This window comes from Cornus florida, unplaced genomic scaffold (genome assembly GCF_030987335.1).
Source record: "Cornus florida cultivar Cherokee Brave unplaced genomic scaffold, ASM3098733v1 CherokeeBrave_3.0.0_Hap2_Chr02, whole genome shotgun sequence".
Lineage (NCBI taxonomy): Eukaryota > Viridiplantae > Streptophyta > Magnoliopsida > Cornales > Cornaceae > Cornus > Cornus florida.
Window position 1 is genome coordinate 42,835,547 of NW_026775572.1, and position 25,175 is coordinate 42,860,721.

Sequence of the window (25,175 nt, forward strand, 5' to 3'; positions counted from 1 at the left end):
GAAAAATGAAAAAATGACAACCCTTGCATTTTGAAGTGTCCTAAACTCAATGAAATGCCCCAAATAACTCTCTAACACTTCCAGCACACCCCACGGTGTCCGGCACGCAACACATAAAAAGACTAAAATGCCCTTGCGAAAACATTAAATTAAAAAAAATGCAGAATGGCAAAATTCGAAAATATTATACTTTGGGCCAAGATTGTTAAATGTTAGTCTCCCATTAGTGAAACAAATTTCACCTTTGAGACTAATTAAGCATAGAGAATACAATATCAATAATAAATTTCTTTGGGAACAGTATATTATCTATTATATATTCTACATTAATTATCTCAATCCGTTTAGTTGGACAAATCTCAATAATCCACTTTTGGGTTAGATTATTGCTCGTCTCAACTAAACGCAATTCCAATCCTTTAACTTTAGCAAAAACATAAATTTACCACTAGCATACTATTGAAATTATCATGAGTGTGTCCCTTTGGTGACTAAACACCTAATCTAATTTCATTAACATTCGTGCTTAGGATTTTAAAATGATTCAATTTAATACCTCAAATGAATCTGCCTAGTATACAAATATGCATCAATATTAAACATGAGGCAATATGCATAATTATATTTATTATGCCAATATCAATACATTTACATAATAATGATACCATTTAGTGTGGCATAGGAATTTCCCAAATCAAATATTTCCACATTAAAAGATCTATTTGGTCAGTTTCTTTGATACATTATTTTATATTTATTTATTTTTACTATACTTGTCATTATTATACTTGTTTAAATCAATTATTGAAAACAATATTTACCTTCATAGAAAATACGTACGGCCCCTAACAATACTTATCTATATAAAAGATAACCAAGTCATGATGCATGCCATAGTGGTTACTATAAAATAATCGCTTATGGATCTAGTCAGTAAGCAATCAATTCTATGATTGAAAAATCAAAATAGCTAACATCCCTAACATACGGGGCACCATATTTCACTAAATCCAGATTATAAAAGAAATCATTATTAGGAAATGTCAAAATAAAATATAATAACCCAAATAGAACGGATCAAATTCATTAATAATCTTTATGACCTCCCATTTTTTTTTTATTCATTTATTGCCTGTTCCAGTACAAAAAGCTCAAAAATGAACTTCAAATATGACAGTAGCAGTGATATTTTAACACGCTTACCTTCAAATTACAAGCTTGAAAACGGGATATATATACGAGACATACATTTTATACACAGTGCCGTACATATACATATTGTTTCTATCACTTTTATGGATGCATATATACACACACACACACACCAGAGACAGAGTACTATATAATTAAATATAGTATATAAAATATATATATACAGAGTACTGATGAAAATAAAATAGATTTATGTATCAGAGTCTATATTTGGCTCTGATACCACATATAAGCAATTCAACGATAATAAATACATGGTTCTAATGCAAAATACATGGTTCTAATGTATAAATATTGTTTAGAATCATACCTGCCATCTTTAGCAGTTTGAATTTGAGATGAACTGTATCAGAAACACTCTTCAACCCTTTATCTTTTCCTGTGAAACTGAAGAAGGATTTAGACTTTCTTTCACGTATTATATATACAGAGGGCTGGACCGTTTCTTAAACGTTACCAAAAAGAGACATGTTGGTTCCATCAACCAACACACCCCTCTGTAAATAAATTGTAGTTATATGACAACAGTCACATCTCTTAAATATGAATAGATTTTTGCCATCATTATTCAAATGAAGAAGCGGTGATCATGTTTGAAGAGGTGGCGAAGAAATTGAGAGAAGTTGGGTTGTTTGATTTAGCAGACACTTTTGCGAGATATGGGGAGAAAATGGCAACTAGAGATAGGAGGAGAAACAGGCAATTGAACCTCTCCGATGAAATAGCCATAACCCAGGTGATAATTGTTGTTTCATGATTCCTTTCTTTGTTTGATTATTTCTTGAAGAATCATGTGTTTGTTGTCTACTAATTGGTTGTTAAGGTCCAAACATTGAGAAGGGTAGTAGTAAAGAGTTCACTAGTGGTGGAATTGGTGAAAGATCGAACAGCTCAAAAGATAAAGTTTTCTCGGATGCTATTGCTGAATTTTCAGATAGTGGGTTACATTCAGGATCTGAAGGGCGTGTTTGGAGGGTGTTAGACAATTGGATAAGAATGTGGAAAAGAGGTCAATGCAAATGCTGGTGAGTATCTAATGAGATTAGATAATTCTTTGATGCTAACTAGTTGTTGGATAGTGCAATTATGGCCTATTGACGATTGCTTAAAAGATTCTGCTTAAGTAAATTTATTGCTATTTTACTGTTACAGGGGAATGTAATACAGAAACAATGAAACCGAATTACCATTGTAGAACAATGAATTGATGACATAAAATGGGGTTTAACAAAACCTTCTCTAATGTGATTTATTTCCCTTAGATATTCTCTTCACTTGAGTTGTTATGAGAACTACTTCTCACTTTTGTACTTTGAACATGTAAATGTGGGGATCAATTTTGACCAAGTGTATGCTATGAAATCAATGGGGGAAAGAGTGGAATGGTCGTAAATTGATAAATAAATAAATAATTTAAGCGAATCTTTCCAAATAGGATTTACAAAATAAATTTGATTGATAGGGCAGAAGTAAAGTATGTTTGAGTGTTGACGTGGAGCTTGATGAGCTGAAAGACAGATGATCAGATTGAGAGGAGCGTGCTTTAGGATACCTAAACATGGACTTTATAAGTAGCTAAGTAAGGGAAAGGTTTAGATGGTTAGGCTTATTGAAAAAATCCTTTCAATGGCGTCTACCAGGACTAGTGCTTTTAGTTTTCTTGAAGATGAAGGGAAAAGACAAAAGGGGCATGGAAGATTGTTTTCAATCCAGTAAGATGAACTGGCTGCTGTTGATGCTGAAGCTTTTCCATCAACCGATTCCCTAGCGCCAGGACAATCAGAAAAAGGCAACCCGGAAAAGCCAAAGTCTGCTGCATCATCCAAGGGCATTGCAAAAAATCATATGCTTTTGAGGCTCGTCATTTTATGATATTGGTTGAATCTGAAGCATTTACAAGCTGGGTGGTTTCGATCTCTTACTAATGTTCTTGAATGAGTCACAAAGGAGAAAGAAATGAAGTGTTCATCGCCAAGGTAACAAACTGGTGCACGTGATTCAGAATGATGAAACTGCATCCTGAAGCTCCCACTGATCAGGCCGCGGAAGGAATGGAACTCTCCAGCAAGATATCCAACTGACAATAAGAAAGAGAGGTAGAAAATAAAGGGAAAACCATACTGGGTTACTTTTGTAGAGATATTGGTAGTTGTGCAATCTTAATCTACTACAACTATTAGTGGTCACTTATTTTTATATGTTTAGCATTCTTGGATAAACTGAAAGCCATACCTTTTATTTGAAGTACACTTGATATGTTTGTAACCTAACCTAATAAAAGCACAAGGAAATCTAGGGCAGACATTGAAACCAAACCCATATATAAACTACATAAATACTTGGACTAAAGATTGGGAAGGGGCCGCGCGAACGCAGGCCCCCACTATCACAAATTATGACGTAGGCTCTACTACTTGAGTAGACCTTAGGCGGGCACCCCTCCGGAGTGCAATGGAGGTGACCAACCTAGACCATAGGCCTTATTGATCGCCCATTGATCCCGTCCAGGTAAGTATGTTGTCCATTAGGCTTTCAACTTAATATATAGGAATCTTTAGATACCTCACATTTATGTTTTCCCGATGTGGGACTACAGAACCAAACATTATCCACGTGTGTTTGTTGCCAATGCATACGTTAGTGTGGTTATGTCTCAGAAGGCATACTTAAGCTGTTGCAAACAGAATTGGATATACGGTTGAGACAATGATGGAGACCCTTTTCAAGACTAATCAATTCTATGAAGCTTTTTCAATCATTGAGGACCAAAATGATCGATGATTTGGGTTTATCAACGACTTGTAATCATTTGGATGTGTAAAAAAAAAGTATGGTTGGGCATGCTCATTTGGTGCTTGAAAAAATGCATAAGAGAGGGATTGAAGCTGATAATTTGACATTGGGGTCACTAATTTGTGGGCTATTGACAAAGGCTCGAGTTAGAGAGGCTTATAAGATTATGGAAGGGATTGAGAAACCATATATAAGTGTGTGTTTCATGGATTGTGATCAAAGGGCTTTTGAAGTTGAGATGGGCAAGTGAAGTTGCTGGCGGTTTAGTAAAGGCATGGAAGTCTTTAGAAGCAACAAAGTATGTGGAGAGAGTGATGAATAGTTCCTAGGCTTGATTACAATAGGTTTTTGCATTATTATTCAAACGAGGAATGGGTGATTATGTTTGAGGAGGTGGCGAAGAAATTGGGACAGGTTTGGTTGTTTGATTTAGCAGAAATATTTGCGAGATACGGGGAGAAAATGGCAACTAGAGATAGGAGGAGAAACAGGGCAATTGAACAATGAGAAGAGCTTCCAAGTACCCAATTATGGCAATTATGGGTGGGACTATGATGCTTCTAATGGATCAATGTTTATAGATTTATGTTTATGCTGGAGCAGGGGAGTAACCCGTTCTTTAAGTTGTACTCTGCAAGATCCCAAAGTCTGTTGGAACTACTCTGCAGGTTGAAACCTAAAGGTTACATTCATGTGTATTTCTTTGCAGATTAAATGAAACTTGATTGCAATTTGTAAGACTACGCAAAATGTAGATTGTTTATTCAAGTACACTTTAAATTTCTTGCTTTGATGGAGTTCATACATTTGATGACTCTTTTGATGGCATTGCATGCCTCTTGGTAAACCTCAGCTAGAAACATGATGATTTGGGGTACATCAAAATAGAAATCTATCTATATATATATATCTATCTATACTTTGTATAAAAATGACAGTGTATACAATTTTGATTTTTTATGTACATTTTTTACTCTCTGTTTTTTCTTTCTAATCAAAATATAGAATTTGAAGAGACCACACTCAATGAACTTTCCAATATAAAATTTACATTCCCACTCATTTTTTAAAAGATAACACATATTTCACTCCTTTTTAATGCATAGTCCAAAACTGCAGCAAGTCGAACCATCTCTCAATCTGTCTCACTTTCAAACTAGACCCGAACCTTACTTGTCATGACAAGGTCATTTTAGATGCACCCTGGATAAACCCAGATGCAGCCTCAGGAAAGGGTCTCCATCATTTTCTCATCAGAGACGTGGCGATATTCCATCGACATTCGTCTGAGTACACGGATTCACCTTCAGATCAAAATATTGGTGGGTTTGAGTTTATTTTGTTGTTGGGTTAATGTTTAAGTTATTCAATAAAACTTATTCCTTACTCATGTTTTATATGTAGTTTATTCTCATATTATGCTAAAAATTTTGTGAGTTTCTTTTTCTTTTAAAGGGTTTATTATCTGTTAGTTGGAAAATTCTACTATTGATGGGTCTTGCTTAGTTTGCTTTTCGCTCTTGTGATTTTATGGGCAGGTCTTGCTTAGTTTGCTTTTTGCTCTTGTGATTTTATGGGCTATCCGAAATCATGTTTTGAAATTTGCATATGCATTGGTCAATTGTTTGTTAGTGTTTTTTGTTATCTGTTGGGTTGAAATTTTGGTGTTGATAAGTGTTATTTGTTGCTCTTCCCGTATAGTTCAGAAGAGGGGCTTTCTGATATTCAAGGTGAGGGTTCTTTTGTAACGACCCAAAATAATAATAATAATAAAAAAAATAAAAATTTTGGCATGACCTCTACAGAAAAAGTCTTACTACGACCTGCTGAAATACATATAAAATGCAATGGTCTCACCTGGCCTCAAAATTAATCTATCATGTCCCAATGCACAATGCAATAATATACAACATCCCCAAAATCAATACATATATGCAAAATGTCCTGTTCCTCCATCTCCTCCAAACAATGAATCTATTTAATTATATTAAGTTACAGTCCATTAAATATATTTATTTACACAAATTCTACCATTACAACACTATACAAGTTACACTTAATTTTTTATTTTTTATTTTTAAAAGGTACATGATCATGTTTCTATAAAAAAAGATAACAAAATAAGAGTTCTAGTCCAGTCTTAATTTGCGATGGGTTGTCGCTCGCCTTTTCTTTTCCCAAACCTAAAAAATGTTAAAATAATGGAGTGATCATAAGCTCAGTAGGAGGTGTCTAAGACACACCTCTTATGACCCCGTGAATTCACGCAAAGAATAGGCAAAAAGTAGACGAGATAATTTCATAGGAATGCACATCATCAACCACAACTACAAGGCTTATACATAATTGTCATTGTAGCACAAATACACCAAATATGCAAATAAAGTGCAATGTCATGCCAATGTCGCTTTCCATTTTCCAAAACAATTCCTTTTCACTGTTCCAAACCGTTAATGCAACCTGACTTATAGCACCTCTATGGCGTCACGAGGGAAGGGTTGGCTAGCTTTCCCCGACCACATGCCATCTCCATGGCGTCGTCTGGGCCTAGGTAGCTCAACCACACTAGAGTCTCTCTCTATTTCCCTCTAGATCACATTAACACCATGGGCCACTAGGTGCCTCTTAGGCTTCCAGTTTTCACAAACACTTTCCAAAAACGTTTTCCCAAAACAATTTCATTGCCTTTTTAAAACAACTTTTCCCCCATTCCATGCCCAATAAAAATGCATAAATGCACCATGCCTCTTAAACATCATAATTCTTTATACATTTGAATTCTTAATCATAAACACAATTTGGGAGAAAAATTATATAATACACATATCATGCTTCTTACTATATCTCCGGCAACTCAATACATAAGGCATGGAATATAATCATTTATGGCATGTTTTCTCATAAAATGGCAACTAACACATAATCACATATCACATATACAACAAATAAATCATTTTTGCAAGGATCCACATGAATTAAGCATACTATACAACAATTCATTAAGAATAATTTACAAAAATTTAAGAAAAATGTGAATTAGAAACTCCTACATTTTAATTGAAGAAAAGCCCCAAAATATGCCCAAAATTTTGAAATTCAATGGTGGCCAAATGGGACTTTGCTTCGATCAAAACGTAGATCTCGACGCACTCACTGACTTTGCCTTCAATGGCAGAGTCTAAATCCACTGTAAAAGAAATAAAGCATTGGAATATCAAAGCCTCAAGTCCAGGCCTTGGGCCGACTCTCGGCTGTTTGCTCTGTCTGTCCTCAAATTTTTCTTTCCTTCTCTATATCTCTAATTCTCTTTCTCTGTCCTTAATATTTCACTGTATCATTGTACCTCAATTAGTGCACAAGACACTTACTTTATATGCAATTTTTCACCGACAGAACAACTTTCACCACACAAATATGCCCTTCAGATCAAAATATTGGTGGGTTTGAGTTTATTTGATTGTTGGGTTAATGTTTAAGTTATTCAATAAAACTTATTCCTTTACTCATGTTTTGTATGTAGTTTTTTCTCATATTATGCTAAAAATTTTGTGAGTTTCTTTTTCTTTTAAAGGGTTTATTATCTGTTAGTTGGAAAATTCTACTATTGATGGGTCCTGCTTAGTTTGCTTTTTGCTCTTGTGATTTTATGGGGCTATCCGAAATCATGTTTTCAAATTTGTATATGCATTGCTCATTTGTTTGTTAGTCTTTTTTGTTATTTGTGGGGTTAAAATTTTGGTGTTGATAAGTGTTATTTGTTGCTCTTCCCATGCAGGTCAGAAAAGGAGCTTTCTGAGATTCAAGGTGAGGGTTCTTTCTCCTTTAATTATGGTGGTACTTTTAAAATCTATTAAAATGTTGAGGAACTTGTTGATTCCAATTGTTGTTTTCATTTTGTGTTGAGGTGCAATAATATAAAATTTTGGTGTAAAAAAGTTTTAAGATAAAACACCTTTTCACTTCATTTTATTTTTCAATGTGTGTGATTATCAAATGTAGTAATCTGAACAGGATCTTAATTAGTTACGTTTTACTTTTAATATGATAAGTAAACTCAGCTTTGGGTTTTTGTGACCATCAGAATGAACTAAAAATGTAATCAATTTTACTTATTTTTCAAAAACCAAAGGTAACTAATAAAAAGGTTCTTGTTCATTTGTGTTGGTCTGTCATCCTACCATGAGCTTAAGAGTGTGAATTTTAAGGCAAGGGCCAAGAGTTTTACATTTATAGAAGCCACTACTACCTTTCACTATAAATATAGCTAGGGCGAGTAGGGATCGTCCCAAGGAATTGGAGGGAATCGAGCAATGTCGTGGAATCGTTATTAGGGCTAGTAGGTCGAGTGATCAAACAATTGGTTGGTTAGTTGATTAAAGAACAACTAAATTAAACTAAGTGATAGCAAAAGATGCAATTAAGAGTAAGTAATGGAGAGAGATCTTGGGGTTTAGAGATCACCACCAAGTAATGCATTTCTATATCATTGACAAGTGATTAATGAAGGCAAATGGTGTGTTGCAATATTGGTGTGTGTGTGTTTGGTTGATTCAACAAGCAAGGATGACTAGTTAAGCATGTATTGTCTAAACATCATGTGAAAGGCACAATATATCTAAGCAATAAAACATATATTGTCTAAACAACATGTGAAATGTACAATAGATCAAAACAAGTCATTAATCCTTTCATTAAGCTCAGAATCCAAATACAACACAAGGTTGAGACATATACTACTTGCATTCAAAAGCTTGGATCATCAAATAACAAACATGGATTGTCCTCCCATTTAACACTACACTACAACTACACTATTAGCATGAAAATAAATTAGGGGAGAGGCACAATCCATCAAGGAATAAGTATGAACCATCAAGAGAATCACAAGAGCATTCCTTTAAGCACTATGTTTTGACAATCTCCAAATTTATAGCATCAATACACATAGGCATGCATCAATAACATAAAATCTAGAGACAAGCACATGAACATCTATTCTAGCATACATAGACATATGGATAGAATGAAATGATCAATTGGAAGCATTAAACCACATAAATCATTGAATAAACAAGATCTATATATATCAAAGTGTCAAAACATCAATTACAACACTAATCCCTCAACAATACACAAGATTAAGGTATAGAAAGCATGCTTGGGGCTAACTCTAGCCCCAAGAGGATGTCTAGCCACTCATGGTGATGTTGCTCCAACCCTCAAAGGCTAACTCCACGGAAGAGGCTTGCTCTTTGGTTGATGAAGAGTCTCCAATGGTGTCTCTAGCCTCCTCCTCCTCTTCAACTTCCTCTCCAAGAGATTAAACCCTAGAATAGTCTATATGCTCAAAAAGTGAATCATATTCCTTTTATAGGTAGGTCAAGTGGCACACAAAATGAGCTGGGGTCGTGCAAAGAATATTCTTTAATGATTGGATAAAGGACAGATTGCACAAGTTGGAATTTTAACTTTTTCGCACTAGAGGAAGTTCGATCGATCGAACCTTAGACTTGAATGGATCGAACTGGCTGAGATCAATCAAACTTAGGCTGGATCGATCCAATTAGTTGAGCTTTTTGGAAAAAGACAAATTCGAGATATTTTGGAGAGATATTTATGGGAAAAGGACAAAAGTGGTTAGTGGGTGGTACAGTTGTGGATAGGATTAATCATTTGAATAAAGACAAAAGTGTTGGATCGATCGAAAGGTGGTGTTGGATCGATCGAACTTTTGGACTTTATGCTTTTGGGCCAAGGCTTGGATCTATCTTAAAGTGCTGAGATCGATCATTGTTCGATTGATCGAACCTTGAACTTGGATTGATCGAACCTTGAACTTAGATCGATCGAACTTTGCTACTTGTCACCTTTGGCTTCATTTGCTTCCTTCTTTCTCCACTTTGCTCATTTCTTTATTTAATCCTAGAATTACTTCAATTAAGCTCTTATTTGGATGAGTTAGCTTATTTTCGGGATAAGTGCCTGAAAATGGAAATAATACGAAATCAATCTAAAATGGTAAAGTAAGATAGATAAAGGTGCTAGAATGCTCAAGCTTAAGGGGTTTAAATACGCACTTTTCAGCACTCATCACATTACACTAGTACTCTTGTGTTTTTAGAGTTGAAGAGCTACAATTGGCTATTTACCATATTTGTACCCTTGGAGTTTACTCCACCAGAATTGCTAATTTTCAATTTGAGTTTGCCTTTTTACTTCTTAGTTTGATGGGCAGACTAAAGCAGGTCCTAAAACCAAAGGCCGTGTAGCTCAGTGTTATCTCATCTACCTCCCAAGAGTGATGGTGAGGATTCGAGTCTTCGTAGGGATAAAACAAAAAGCAGGCCCTAAAAGCAAAAGCCGTGTAGCCTAGTAGTATCTCATCTACCTCCCAAAGGGGATGCCGTAAGGATAAAAAAAAAATAGTAGGCCTTAAAAGCTGGCTGGCTTCAGATAGCAAACAACTGTAATATAGGAACTAGAATTTTATGGAGTCTCCCTCACTTTGCTTTCTATTATGTATTGAACAGAGATCCCATCTAGAATATGTGCATGGCCTTGTGTGAAGTGAAAGAATTTCTTTTAGGAAGGATTAAGAAACTATGAAGAACCGATAAGACACCATTATAATGAGATAGAGATATATATATTTTTTTTTCCAGGGAAAAAAATAAGCCCTTGGTCTTTTCTTTTTTATTTTGGCAATTTGAGGAAAAACTTGGACTATTATTGGGCAGGGGCCGCGAGAACGTAGGCCTGTGACAACCCGAATTTTTTTTTAAGATTTTAATTTATTTCATTATAATTTTTGTTATCATAATTAATTATGATTGGAGACTTATCAATTGGAGATTGATTAATTAGAGACAGTTTATTTGATTTTTGTTACATATTATATAATATATAGACATATTGCATTAGTTGAAGGAATATGTGAGGCAGCCGAAATGGGAAGCAAAAGAGAAGAAAGTGAAATATGTTAGTTTGGTCTGATGATGTGATTGTGGGTCCCATTTAATGTGGTTGTTGCATATATATATATATATATATATATATATATATATATATATATATATAATGTCCTAAGGATGGAGAAGCTGGCAGACGAAATTAAAGGGAAAGGAAAATGAGATTGTGTAGATAGTAAATGGGACCCACCTCATTTTTTTTAAGCCATTACAAATGACCAAGGGGTCATTTGTTAACCCATTTTTCTCTCTCTGCGTGACTCCTCTCTCTTTCCCTGATAGTTCTTTTTTTCTTTTTTTCTTTTTTCTTTCTTCCATCTTCAAGGCTTGATTCAAGCCTAACCTTTTGGAAATTTGTTGTGCCGTTTGCGGCAAAACAAAGACCACGGCGAGATCAACGCATTGATGTAAGCAATTCCTCATTTGGCCAACCCTAGGAATTTTGAATTTTTGGACCCATTTGGGGGTTTTTGCATCTAAGTGAGCTATGGGTGCTCTAATACACAATTTCTTGGATTTCTTGTGAAGTTTTCTCTTAATTAGACTCTAAGCATGCTTAAATTCAATTTTTCTTGATTATGTTTGTTGTGATTGTTGGTTTTTAAGTGATAAAGGCATGCTATGTGTTAAGTGAGCTTAGAAATATGATTAAACTTTTTGTGGTGAATAAGCATGCTTAGTGTTGATGTATTGTATGCCTATGGTTTCAAATTGCCATGAAAAGTGCTGTAGTAATTATGAAAATGAATAATTATATTTTTTTGCTTTATCTATTTAAGTTGTTGGATTTGCTAATTGAAAGTATGTAAAATGCCATGTTTTAGAAAGTATGAAAATGTGATATTGTGTGGGAATTCATATTTTAAGCATGCTTGAATGATGTGAATGACATGTAGGAAATATCTATATTGTCATGGCATTGAAGGATTTGCATAGTTCGTGCTTTATCATTGGGAAAGTAAACAGGGAAAAGTTTGTTTTAAAAACAAATGAAATTGTTTTTGGGAAAAGTTTTTGAAAAGTGTTGTGAAAACCCGGATGCCTAGGAGGCGCCTAGTGGTCCGTGGTGTTAGTGTGATCTAGAGTGGGGCTAGAGAGAGACTCTAGTGTGGTTGAGCTACCTAGGCCCAGACGACGCTATGGAGGTGCTATGTGCTCGGGGAAAGCTAGCCAATCCCTCCCTCGTGACGCCTTGGAGGTGCCTTGGGTCGGATTGCACTAACAGTTTGGAGGATTGAAACAGTATCATTTTGGAAATGGGGAGCGACATTGCATTGCATTGGCATACATTGTACATTTGGTGGTTAGATGACTTGAGTATGCATTGTTGGTATTATCGTTGTTTTGCTTGTTTTCCCCGAGGTATGACCCCACTTACTTGTACTTTATTCCTTATATGGATTCACATTTTTCAGGATACGGAAGGGAAGTGGCAGACAACGCTCCTCCACAGGGTTCGATGGGTTAGTGGACTGTTTTGACATATTTTGTAACTATGATATCTTATTATTATTATTGTTATTACTATTTTTTTTTATAAAAAAAAACACTGGGATGACATGCATATTATGTATTGACATAGGAAAGGAAGGTACCGTCTTTATTTGACCTCGGGTTCGGGTAAGGACCCGGTTAGCGATTCGGACCCTCGGGTTCAGGTCGTTACACCCCACTACCACAAATTATGACATAGGCTCTACCACTTGGGTAGACCTTAGACGGGCCCCCCTCCCAAGTGCAATGGAAGTCACCAATCTAGGTCATGGGCCTTCTTGATCACCCATTGACCCCGTCCAGGTAAGTATGTTGTACAATATGCTTTCAATTTGTTATATAGAGTTCTCTATGTAACTCCTACTTGTGTTTTCCCGATGCGAGACTGCAGAAACGAACATTCAGTACTCATGGACAGTTAATGTGGTGGTCTAATGAGGAATAGTTAAGCAATTGCATAGAGAACTGGATAGATTGGAGAGTGTGTTGATGTAATACCCCGATAATTTTAAAAGATTCATTAATTAGGATTAATTATTTTATTTTATTTTTCAATGATTTATTTTATTTTATTGAGTGCTAGATTAATTATCTTATTTTAATTAAGTTATATTTCGTGATTATGTATGATGATTGATTGTTTGTGTGGTTGATTATTGATTGAATTATTGGTGTGTTGATTTTATTGGTATTATATGACTTAGTTGTAAATTCTTGTTTGTTTATGTGCTTCATGTAATTAGTTATTTTAATTTCTGTATTTAATTAATTATCTTATTTATTTAAATTAATTGGATTGGACTTAAGGAAAGTTGGACCAAAAGATGTAGTCTTGGGCTTGTATGAAACCTTATTGGGTTAATTAATGAAGGTCCGTGGTTATTTAATTATTTAAATGATCACTTTTGTATCAATTATATATATATATATATATATATATATATAATTATATATAAATATAATTAATTAATAATTGTTATGGAAAGATATATATATATAGATATATATTTATTGATATTTATAAGTATATATGATTTAATTAACTAATGAGTTAATTATGGAAGGAATATATATTTATATATATATATGTTTATAGATATAAATTATTTAAAGATTATTATTTTAATTCATAATACTAGTTGGAATAGGATTTGGAATTTAAGGTGTGTAAAAATACACATAAGGCTTTAGGGTTAAAGGTTTTACACGTTAGAAAAATAAAACAGACAGAGAGAGAGGAAGAAGAAGGGCTGACAAGGAGGAGGTCGGATCTGAAAAGGAGGACGTCGGAATTGGAAGAGATAATTAAAGCTTAAAGCGTCGGTTTCGTTTCGAAACCTTCAGGCGAGTTTTCTCTAACTTTCCTCTTAGAACTCATAAGGATTTCACCTTGAGTATCAAGGCTTTAATTAAATTTATTTGTTTAAAAATTATGGTTAGATCGGAATAATTAAAAAGTATAAACTATTATATTTGATTTTTAGATTATTGGATTTTAATTGATATATATATGTGTTATGTATATTTTAAAATCAATCTATAGGTGGATTTGTGACCCAAGAGAGTTAATTATGGTTTCTTTATTTTCTAGAATTGTTCTGTAATTTTCTGAAATTTTTCTATATTTTTAGGAATTTATTAGGATTTATTTTCCTATTATTTGTTAGGAAAATAATTATATATATATATATATATATATATATATATATATATATATACTAGGTAACTGGCGCATGTGGAGCGGCGGCACAATAAAGAATTGATCCAGTGCAGCGCGGTGTAGGATAATAGGGTGTATACGCCAATTAGGGCCATTTGATTAATTAAACTTATGTGAATTGATATGGTGCATCGCGGCGCATAAAAGTTTGGTGCGCAAGTGTATCTGGACCATAGAAGTGGTCTGGTCAACTATGGGATTATTTGGTGTATTGCAGACCATGAGAAGATGGTGCACTCGCTGATCTGGACCTTAGATCTATTATAGTTAATAGAAAATAATCTAGTGTGAGCGTGTTCATTTGCGCACTCATTTATGACCATTGGATGCGGCATAAAGGAAGTGATGGCTTCAGTGTGGTGAGCTCACGGTAGCTGAAAGAGCTTAGCCAATACCAGCACACAAGGAGGCTTGAATCCAGCGCGTGCAAGTGCATAGTAAGCACGTGGGCGCGCGTGGGAAACTATGTTGGCCTAATTCGACACTAGAAATTAAAACGGTCATAACTTAGTCATTTTAAATCGAAATTGGGTCATTCTTGAGCTCAAATTCAAGGATTTTTCGTCTTCTTTCCAATGGTACCAATTTCATTATCAGATTCCCATCCTACTAGGAGATATTTATGTTTTAGTGAGAAAGTGTCGGAAAACTATTTAAACCAATATGGAGTATTTAAAGGAAACTATTTCTGACATATTTAGTTGCACTAATTTGTGTAAATATAATAAATTAATAATTTGTTATGGAAGGAAGTGTATATATATATATATATATATATAATTATTTATATATGTGTATATGTAGTTTAATTTGTCTATGAGTTGTATGGAAAAATTATTTATATATGTGTATATATAGTTTAATTTGTCTATGAGTTGTATGGAAGGATGAATATATATATATATGTATGTATGTATGTATATTGATTTTAAATAATCAAGGATTATTAAAGAAGGTGTTAAACACATATATACATTAAATAACATATGTGTAGGTATATATATATATAAATCATTTAAGATGATTAATATTATCATTCTTATTTGGCATATCTTAATAGGCTGGTTGTTAAATTAATGATATGCGTATAATATGCATGTGATGGCTATGTATGATTTAGCGTATTGTTAATTTTAAAGTTAATTCATGGTTAAAGTGTGGGCATGGATGAATTGTCAAATGATTAAATATATTACCTAAATATTTGTATGAATAGAATACATATATGGAAAGCATGGATGAATTGCTAATTAAATGTATGAATAAATATACCTGTGGAGGTATGGTTGAATTGCCAATGTATAAATATACATACACGGAGGCATGGTTGAATTGCCAATGTATAAATAAATATACTTATGGAGGCATGGTTGAATTGCCAATATATAAATAAAAATATTTACAATGGCATGGTTGATTTGCCAAAGCATAATTACGTTGTTATGTGTTAGATGATTAAAATATCATCTATGGTTGTTGTATGTATGGATTGGATTAGGGTTAGATATTCTTAAATGAGAATATTTTAGTACTTACTGGTCAGTGTATTATTTTACATTAATAAAATAATATTGGGGAAGACGTGGATGATTTGTCAAAACTTGAATTTTGGATATGTGATTTAAACAATTAAAATCATTATCGGGTTGGGATTAAATAGAGTATTTCTTTTATTATAATTTGTTGTTTAAATGATTAAACAACTGACTAGGATGTGATTAAGGTCAAAGGAGTTTTTATAAAATGAAATGGTAGATTGGTCTAGGTATGAATATTATTTTAATAATTATTTAATATGTATGGAAATTTAATAAACCTATTAATGGATGTGATTAGTATAGTATATATAATTATATATAGACATGTATATCGTACTTTATTAAAGTTAAAACTTTATTAGGTTTGGTTTTGATCAGAGATGATCTGCTTATTGGTTTTCAGAGGCCTGGTAGAGTGAACTTGCTCGTAGGGTTTAACCCACGATTTATTTTTCAGGTTATTAGAGGTTCCAGTCTCGAGGTTGAGGATCCGCAACTGGGAGACTGTCATTCGTCTATTCATCTTGTGTACTTTTAAATAGTATTGGATTATTGGATAATGTTTTAAGGGGTCCTTGAGTTATGGGATTTCCGAATTGTAATTGTTAGAGAATCATTAAGTAATATTTATTTATTAGTTTTCTTCAGCGGTTTATTTATTCTTTATTATTCATCTTTGTATTCTGTGCTTGTTAAATACTTAAATTGTTTTGATATCCCTTGATTTTGTGCGCGGACTTGATCAACCCGTGTTCCGAAATCAGGGGGTATCACAGTTGAAGAGTTTGTGATCGATTTCTGCCACATTTAATACTATGGCATTTCATAATCATTTTCCTTTTAATGGAGAGTTGTGGCAGCCTAGTTGTGTGGTTGGTCGAATTGTCTCCCACTTCTGGGATTTTTTGGATGCTCAAAGGCAATTGGATCTAGGTCAGACTATCTCTAGCCCTGCTACAATCCATTCCATTCATGAATGGCAGCCTCCTAGAAAAGGGAGTTATTAAAAGCTTTGATTTGGCTTGTAAAAGCATTTACTAATACAAGAAGTGAGACATAAAACATACATCGTTTGATTTTGATTTCTGAAGTTCAGACGAAGAAATGGTGCATTTGTGTAGTGATTCGACTTCCTCTGCTGCAAGAGATTGCAGTAAAAGACCGGGGGATGTTAATCTAGTGTTTTATTCATGTAGTGTGGCTCCAGTAATAATCCAAACTTTGTTGGTTGACATTAGGAATTAGTTTGGTCATTTGATATAGACTCTTAGATTATCTCCACTTTTCTAATCCTAGAAGTTGATCAAGATTGTAATGTTTGATTTTTTGCAATGAAATCTTTCTCATATTTGAAAAAACACAAAAAATTAAATAGAGGGAGTTGAAATATAGGAAACACAACTTTTCATTCGCGCGGTCCCCACTACCACAAATTATGAAGTAGGCTCCACCACTTGGGTAGACCTTAGGCGGGCACCCCTCCTGAGTGCAATGGAGGTCACAGACCTAGACCACAGGCCTTTTTGATCACCCATTGATCTCGTCCAGGTAAGTATGTTGTGAATTTGGCTTTCAACTTAATATATAGGACTCCCCAGAAAACTCACATTTATGTTTTTCCAATGTGGAACTACAGAGAAGCAAACATTACACAACATCAGTACATAAACTTCACCTCACCCTCACGAGGTAAGCTTACCTTTGTTATTGTCAAATGATACAAAAGCTAAATGCATATCTTCTTATCTTGTTAATGGTTAAGACATAAATTGTTTTCAAAATAATCTCCAAAAAATATCAGTCTTGCAGAACCCTTTAGGATGAAATGCAAGAGCTGCCATCATTTGCGCTTATCAGCCCTGCACGCACGCAGTAATGTCGAGCAATTAGATCCAGGTCAGATTATCTCTCGCCCTAATATAATTCATTGTCTTCATGGATGGCAGCCTCCTAGAGAGGGAGTTATTAAATTCAATGTTTAGGCTGCTTTCTACCCCTTACCCCATATTGCTGGTAGTGGGGTGGTGCAGTGTTTCCGAATTCTTTTGTTTGCACAAGCCGATTTTTTGGACACATTAATGTGGCCTCAGTCAAGTATGTATTGAGAATCACACTTGTTGTAAATGCTGTTGTTGGGGAGAATCCCGGGCCATTGGAGATAGAAAGTTGTGTTGTTTGATATTCGCTTAGCCATTCCGAGCTTTGCCTTTGCTTCTATTAGCCATGTCATGAGAATTGGCAATGATTTGATAGTACACAAAATGAGTGATTTTGAACTATGTTATGTTCTTGTTGTATTCTTTTCTTTTCTTCCCCATTAAAACAACCAGACTGGAAGAATTGTAGTTCTGGGATCTTTTGATTTGGAAAATGATATAAGTAGAAAGAGAGACTCTATTTTATACTGTTCTTGTTGGAGACTGTATATTGGAGTCACCAAAAAACCAATTTGGGCATCGTAGCATTACTTGTTTCTTTGGGTTGCTAATGAATAGAACCAAGTCAGTAGTTCAAGACGCGGTAGATTAATGACCAAGGTCAAAGTTATTTCTCCGTTAATTAAGCGTGGTCCTTTTGAAAATCTATTAAAATGTTGGGGAACTTGTTGGATATCATCGGTTCCAATTGTTTCTTTTTCATTTTGTGTTGAAGTGGGATAATATAAAATTTTGGTGTAAAACAGTTGAGATTGTTGTCTATATTTGTTCATAAGCTGTTTCACTTATTATTATTATTGTTTTGTGATGGAACTTCTAACTTTGTGTTTGTTGTTCACTGGAGATGTCTTGTTCAATCTAACGTGCATTTTGGTTTTCTGCAATTATATCATCTGCAATATCATTTGCTGGCATGCTGCCGTTTGTTACTGTAATCCCGCGCTTTTTGAAGTGACCATCCCCTCTTTCACCGCCATTTGTTCATTAAAAAATCAGTAGCCCAAATTACAGCTCTAAAAAAGCAACATTTCAGCCGTGCTGGAAAATCAAAATATGGATGATATGGCCACAAATTTTGTGGACTTCTCCTGGCATTTTATTCCTGGTTACTTGCCCTGCTTCATGTTTTTTTCACTGGTGAGCATCAGAATGGAACTAAAAAGGTAATCAATTTTATTTATTTTTCAATAATTCTTATTAATTTGCATCTTACACCAGTATAATTTTAGAAAATTGAGCTCTCAAACATTACATTTGTTTTTTTAATCATTGGGAAGGATTGGGGAGATTATAAATTTTTTTTAAGGCCAAACAAAAGCAATTTGAGGGAAAAGGGCTTTTATCGTAAAAGCAAGCCACGCTCTTTCGTAGGGTCGAAGATGAACGGGCTAAGCCAACCTAAAGGAAGATGAGCAGGGGCTGCGTGAACACAGGCCCCAACTACCACAAATTATGACGTAGGCTCCACTACTTGAGTCGACCTTAAGCAAGCACCCCTCCTGAGTGCAATGGAGGTCACCAACCTAGACCATGGGCCTCACTGATCACTCATTGATCCCGTCCAGGTAAGTATGTTATACAATATGCCTTCAACTCGTTATATACACCTCACCACATAACTCCCACTAATGTTTTCCCGATGTGGGACAAGTGAAAACATTTCAATTTGCAACAATCGATTTATGCCACATCTAATACCATGGAGAGTTGTGGGAGACTAGTTTTGTGGTTGGTCAAATTGTCTCCCATTTCTGAGAATTTTTGGATGCTGAGAGCCAATTTGTGTTGAGTTTTTTCATCGGATGAATGACTATGGTTGTTGTTCTAGTGTAGAGACTTTGAATAAGGTGGTGGTGACTCTGTGTGGGTCTAAGCTTGTTATTGAGGCTCAGCACATAGTTACCAAGTTGAAAGAAAGGTTCCAGCCAAGTGGGGATACTTAAAAGTACTTGATTTTTGGATTTTGTGAATGTGGGTGATTTCATTGAGGGCTTCTAAAGTTTGGAATTTGATGGTTGATGAAGGGTTCGGGCCGATATTGAGACGCTTGAAAAAATGATAGAGACCCTCTTCAAGAAAACATTGAAGCTTATTAGGGCCAATCTGTGATCAATTGGATGTGTAAAAAAGCAAGGTCGGGCAAGCTCGTTTGGTGTTCAAAGAAATGCATAAGAGAGGGATTGAAGCTGATAATTTGACATTGGGGTCATTTTGATGTAATTTGTATGAGTATGTCGAAACAACGGCCTATAGTTGTAGGGTCATTCTTGAGCTCAAACTCAAGGATTTTTTTGTCATCTTATCCTACTAGGACGTATTTACATCATTTTAGTGAGACGGTATTGGAAAATTATAAAAATAGTAATCTCAAATTGATAATCAATTTTCTGGCCTTCAAGAGTAAGAGAACAGCTTAAATGGAGCAATGTTGAACAATAAGAAGACAATTTCCTTTTTACAAAAATAATAAATATGAAAACTTAAATATCAATTGAAAGTATTTCTAAATAAAGTTTCATTTCCTCATAAAAATGCATTTTGACAAAATAAATAAAAAAATCTATTTAGTAATAATAATTGATGGATTTCAGTCCATGACACCATGATCTCATTTATATTTGATTGGAGGCCGAAATCTCCATACTGGGCCTTATATATTTATAGCCCCACCCATTGACAATATATAGTTGTAGAGTCATTCTTGAGCTCAAACTCAAGGATTTTTTGTTATCTTTCCATTTGTACCAATTTCACTAGGACGTATTTACATCATTTTTGGGAGATGGTGTCGGAAAATTATAAAAATAGTAATCTCAAATTGATAATCAAGCCTTCAAGAGTAAGAGAACAGCTTAAATGGAGCAATGTTGAACAATAACAAGACAATTTTGTTCTTACAAAAATAATAAATATGAAAACTTAAATATCAATTGAAAGTATTTCTAAATAAAGTTTCATTTCCTCATAAAAATGCATTTTGACAAAATAAATAAAAAAATCTATCTAGTAATAATTGATGGATTTCAGTCCGTGACACCATGATCTCATTTATATTTGATTGGTGGCCGAAATCTCCATACTGGGCCTTATATAATTATAGCCCCACCCATTAACAATATATAATAAACTCCATACTGGGCCTTATATATTTATAGCCCCACCGCACGAACGCAAGCCCCAACTACCACAAATTAAAATTATGACATAGGCTCCACTACTTGAGTAGATCTTAGACAGGCACCCCTCTTGAGTGCAATGGAGGTCACCAACCTGGACCATAGGCCTTATTGATCGCCCATTGATCCCATCCAGGTAAGTATGTTGTCACATAGGTTTTCAAATTAATATATAGGACTCTTTAAATACCTCACATTTATGTTTTCCCGATGTGGGACTTCAGAACCAATCATTATCCCACGAGTGTTTGTTTCCAATGCATAGGTTAGTGTGGTTATGTCTCGGAAGGCATACTTTGTTGCAAACAGAATTGGGGCAGACGGTTGAGACAATGATGGAGACCCTTTTCAAGACTAATCAATTCGCATTGAAGCTTTCTCAATTAATGAGGTCCAAAATGATTGATGATCTGGGCTTATCAACGTACTCATAATCATTTGAAGAAGATATATATCAAGATATATATTAAAATAGACCACATACAAGTTCTATTACTCGATCTACTTAAACCTGTCAATAAACTTAGATAACTAGTAGAATCTGGGACACGAGTTTGGCCAGAGTTGTAGAATTCTAGGAATGCAGCCAAGATGAACCCACGAGGAGCTCACCTTTAGTGGATCTACCAATCAAATATTTATGCAAAGGGTTTTCTAAGCAATCGTATAATATGATCACGGTTAGTCTTCTAGGAATGCAGCCAAGATAAACCCACTTAGAGATCACCTTTAGTGGATCTACCAATCAAATATTTATGCAAAGGGTTTTCTAAGCAATCGTATAATATGATCACGGTTAGTCTTCTAGGAATGCAGCCAAGATAAACCCACTTAGAGATCACCTTTAGTGGATCTACCTATCAAATATTTATGCAAAGACTTTTCTAAGTAATCGTATAATATGATCACGGTGAGTCCACCTTTATCGAAGACGTAATATCTTTATGCATTTACTGATTTGATTGTTGCAAATTGTAATGATTTCATTGAGGGCTTCTAAAGTTCAGAATTTGATGGTTGATGAAGGGTTTTGAGATGCTTAAGAAAGTGGAGACCCTTTTCAAGAAAGCATTGAAGCCTTTTCAATCAATAAGGACCTAATTGTGATCAATTGGATGTGTAAAAAAGCAAGGTCGGGCAAGCTCATTTGGTGTTCGAAGAAATGCATAAGAGAGGGATTGAAGCTGATAATTTGACATTGGAGTTGTTTTGATGTAATTTGTATGAGTATGTCGGAACAACGGCCTATAGTTGTAGGGTCGTTCTTGAGCTCAAACTCAAGGATTGGTACCAATTCCATTTTCAAATTCCTATCCTAATGGGAGTTTTATGGTCAATTATATTATTATCCTATCCTACTGGACGTCTTATGCTGTGAGTGACGAACTTAAAAATAAAAATAGCAGTCTCAAATTGATAAAATAAATAAAAAATCTATTTAGTAATAATACTAATAGATTTCATTCTATGAGGCCCAAATCAGTAATAATAACCAACATAATCTCCATACGAGGCCATATATATTTATAGCGCAACCCATTAACAATATAAAAAACTTGGAATTCAAATATTGTGCAAGGGTTGCGTTCGCACTACCACAAATTATGACGTACACATTAACAATATAAAAAACATTAAATTCAAATATTGGGCAGGGGCCGCGCGGACGCAGGCCCCCATTACCACAAATTATGACGTAGGCTCCACTACTTGAGTAGACCTTAGGCGGGCACCCCTCCTCAGTGCAATGGAGGTCACCAACCTAGACCATGGACCTTATCGATCACCCATAGATCCCATCCAGGTAAGTACGTTGAAACTTGTGCTTTCAACTCATTATATAAGCCTATCTACATAACTTCAATTTATGTTTTTTCGATGTGGGACAACAGAAGCAACTACATATAGATGCAAATTTAAACAATACATCGAAAATTCACAAAGAGTGGGATACAACAACGCATACGCACCCCCCAGCACAACCAAACATTACACCCAACCCCAAGATAGATACAGACAGACCTTTTACCCTTCACGAGCTATAAGCCTTCTTTCTTTTTGTTCTTGTCAAGTACTGGTATAGTAGTATATTATAAAAGGTAAATGCATATCTGATCTTTGTTAGCAATTAGGACATAAATAAATACCAGTCATGAAGAGTTTGAAAATAAGGAACAAATGTAAGGGAAATCCAACAATTTTCGATTCTGAGTTTGGATAGGTATGGATGGTGGATAAATAATTTTGACAGAGTGATATCTTTGTTACGGAGCTCCTCGAGCAGATGTGCCATGTTTGAAAAAGATACCTTTGTTGCGCAAAGCTTACTTAGTTTAGGACATGGTCCTTGTAGAATTGATTGAATTAAGTGTCTCAAGTCTTTTAACATGTTTTCAAATCAATAGAATAAATGTTCATTTTTTGTTGGATTAATTTTGTTAGATTTAAGGTGATTATACTTGTTGTGGGATACTAGTAATATATATATATATATATATATATATTTTGGCATTTTGTTCTACTTTCCTCCCTGGTTGGTTTAATTTCAATGTTTGTGTGTTTATAAATGTTTCTCATTTTCTCTCACTAGACTATTACATATTCATCCATCAGTGTTTACTTATTAGAAACAAATTGTTGAAGAATAAAAAAATAAAAAAATAAGAAAGATCCACCGCATTCATGGAATGCAATGAGAATAACAATACTTCATAGGTCTAATTTGACTCGATTTAAGACAAGGACGATCACAACTAAGAGCAGATCCACCGCATTCATGGAATGCAATGAGAATAACAATACTTCATAGGTCTAATTTGACTCGATTTAAGACAAGGACGATCACAACTAAGAGCATTCGGTGTGGATCACATTACATACTCTATCTACTTTTATAAAAGTAGAATGTCGCATCAACATTATTTAAAAAATTGAAAATGCTGATATGGTATTCTAATTTTTTTTTTTTTTTTTTGGCAAGTGCATGCAATGGTGTGGTACATTTACCTCATTATCTATTTTATTATTATTTGTTTGAGCTATGTATATTACAAATGAATATAGCTATTGTGAGGGAAAGAGAAAAGTGACCAAAAAGCACTACAGAAAGGTTAAAAATACTAGTATATAAAACATATTTATATATTATCTATAGCATTATCCAAATGTGGAATTATCACCGGTGGGGACCACTGATTTGCTACTCCACTTTTTACCCATACCATCTCCTTCTTTCTCTACTTTATGAAAATGTACTCCACTTTTTGATTTGATAACTCGTTTTATGAATTTTGTAGCCATTTTATCCTTGTAATTGAGCGTTAAAAAAAAAAAAAAAAAAAAAAAAAAAAAAAAAAAAAAAAAACCTCTCCAATCAAACATAAGGTTCGTAACCTTCTAAAGTAGAGACCAGATTCTAATTGTAGGTTGGTAACTAACATGGCGCTTTGAATTGGGTTGTTTGCTCTTCTAGTCGATTTTAACTTGATTAGTAAGTTGAAAATTTTAATCCAATTAATTAACCCAACAAGGCCGCAACGTTTAGCTCCAGAGGAGGGTCTCTTGTCTTTGACTCCGGGGATTACCGAGAGGTCTTGTGTTCGACTCCGGGAATTACGCAGCCACAAGTCTTGAAATGGAGCTCATATTTTACATAAAAAACAAAAAAGAACAAAAAAAGAGTTGATATGTATACTTACTGAAAAATTAAATAGTTATATAATATACCCCAAAAAAAAAAAAACAAAAAACAAAAAAGAATAAGATATATATATATATCAATTTATCGTTGGGTAAAATAGACCATATATAAGTAGGATCCACTTAAACTTATCAATAAAGTCAGATAACTAATGGAATGTAGGACATGAGTTTGGTCAGAGAGTTGTTGAATTCTAGGAATGCAGCCAAGATGAACCCACTATAAGTTCACATTTAGTGGACCTACCAATTAGATATTTATGCAAAGGTTTTTCTAAGCAACTGCATAATATGATCACGGTCAGTCCACCTTTATGGAAGACATAGTGTCTTTATGCATCTAGTCATTTCTTGTGTTTATATAAAATAGAAAGATACATTTTTCGAATTGAGAAGATTCTAAAGGGAAGATATGTGAGTGGGGACATTAGCCCACCACTAGCATTATGTACCCACACAGCCCTATCTTACATTCTACATTCACAAATATGCGTCGAGCAAAATCTACTGGACTATTGAATATATAAAAATATATAAATTAATGGAGCAACTTTTAGGGATCAACACAATTTATAAAGTTATCACAACAATCTCTTAGGCTATATATGTTTGTGAAAGAATCAAATGTCTCGTATTTT

The 25,175-nt window shown here is 34.4% G+C and overlaps 6 non-coding genes across 6 annotated transcripts; all 6 read right to left on the reverse strand.

Moving 5' to 3' along the window:
- Positions 1–3,567: 3,567 nt before the first annotated feature.
- LOC132297558 (U1 spliceosomal RNA) lies at positions 3,568–3,728 on the reverse strand. Its single transcript, XR_009479263.1, has one exon. It is a non-coding gene; the product is annotated as a U1 spliceosomal RNA (small nuclear RNA).
- An 8,893-nt stretch (positions 3,729–12,621) lies between these two features.
- LOC132297584 (U1 spliceosomal RNA) lies at positions 12,622–12,778 on the reverse strand. Its single transcript, XR_009479288.1, has one exon. It is a non-coding gene; the product is annotated as a U1 spliceosomal RNA (small nuclear RNA).
- Positions 12,779–17,113: 4,335 nt separating this feature from the next.
- On the reverse strand, positions 17,114–17,281 carry LOC132297589 (U1 spliceosomal RNA). The gene has a single exon (XR_009479293.1). It is a non-coding gene; the product is annotated as a U1 spliceosomal RNA (small nuclear RNA).
- Positions 17,282–19,074: 1,793 nt separating this feature from the next.
- Positions 19,075–19,235, reverse strand: LOC132297575 (U1 spliceosomal RNA). The gene has a single exon (XR_009479279.1). It is a non-coding gene; the product is annotated as a U1 spliceosomal RNA (small nuclear RNA).
- Positions 19,236–20,821: 1,586 nt separating this feature from the next.
- LOC132297601 (U1 spliceosomal RNA) lies at positions 20,822–20,982 on the reverse strand. The gene has a single exon (XR_009479305.1). It is a non-coding gene; the product is annotated as a U1 spliceosomal RNA (small nuclear RNA).
- A 1,507-nt stretch (positions 20,983–22,489) lies between these two features.
- Positions 22,490–22,650, reverse strand: LOC132297582 (U1 spliceosomal RNA). The gene has a single exon (XR_009479286.1). It is a non-coding gene; the product is annotated as a U1 spliceosomal RNA (small nuclear RNA).
- Between the last annotated feature and the right edge of the window lie 2,525 nt (positions 22,651–25,175).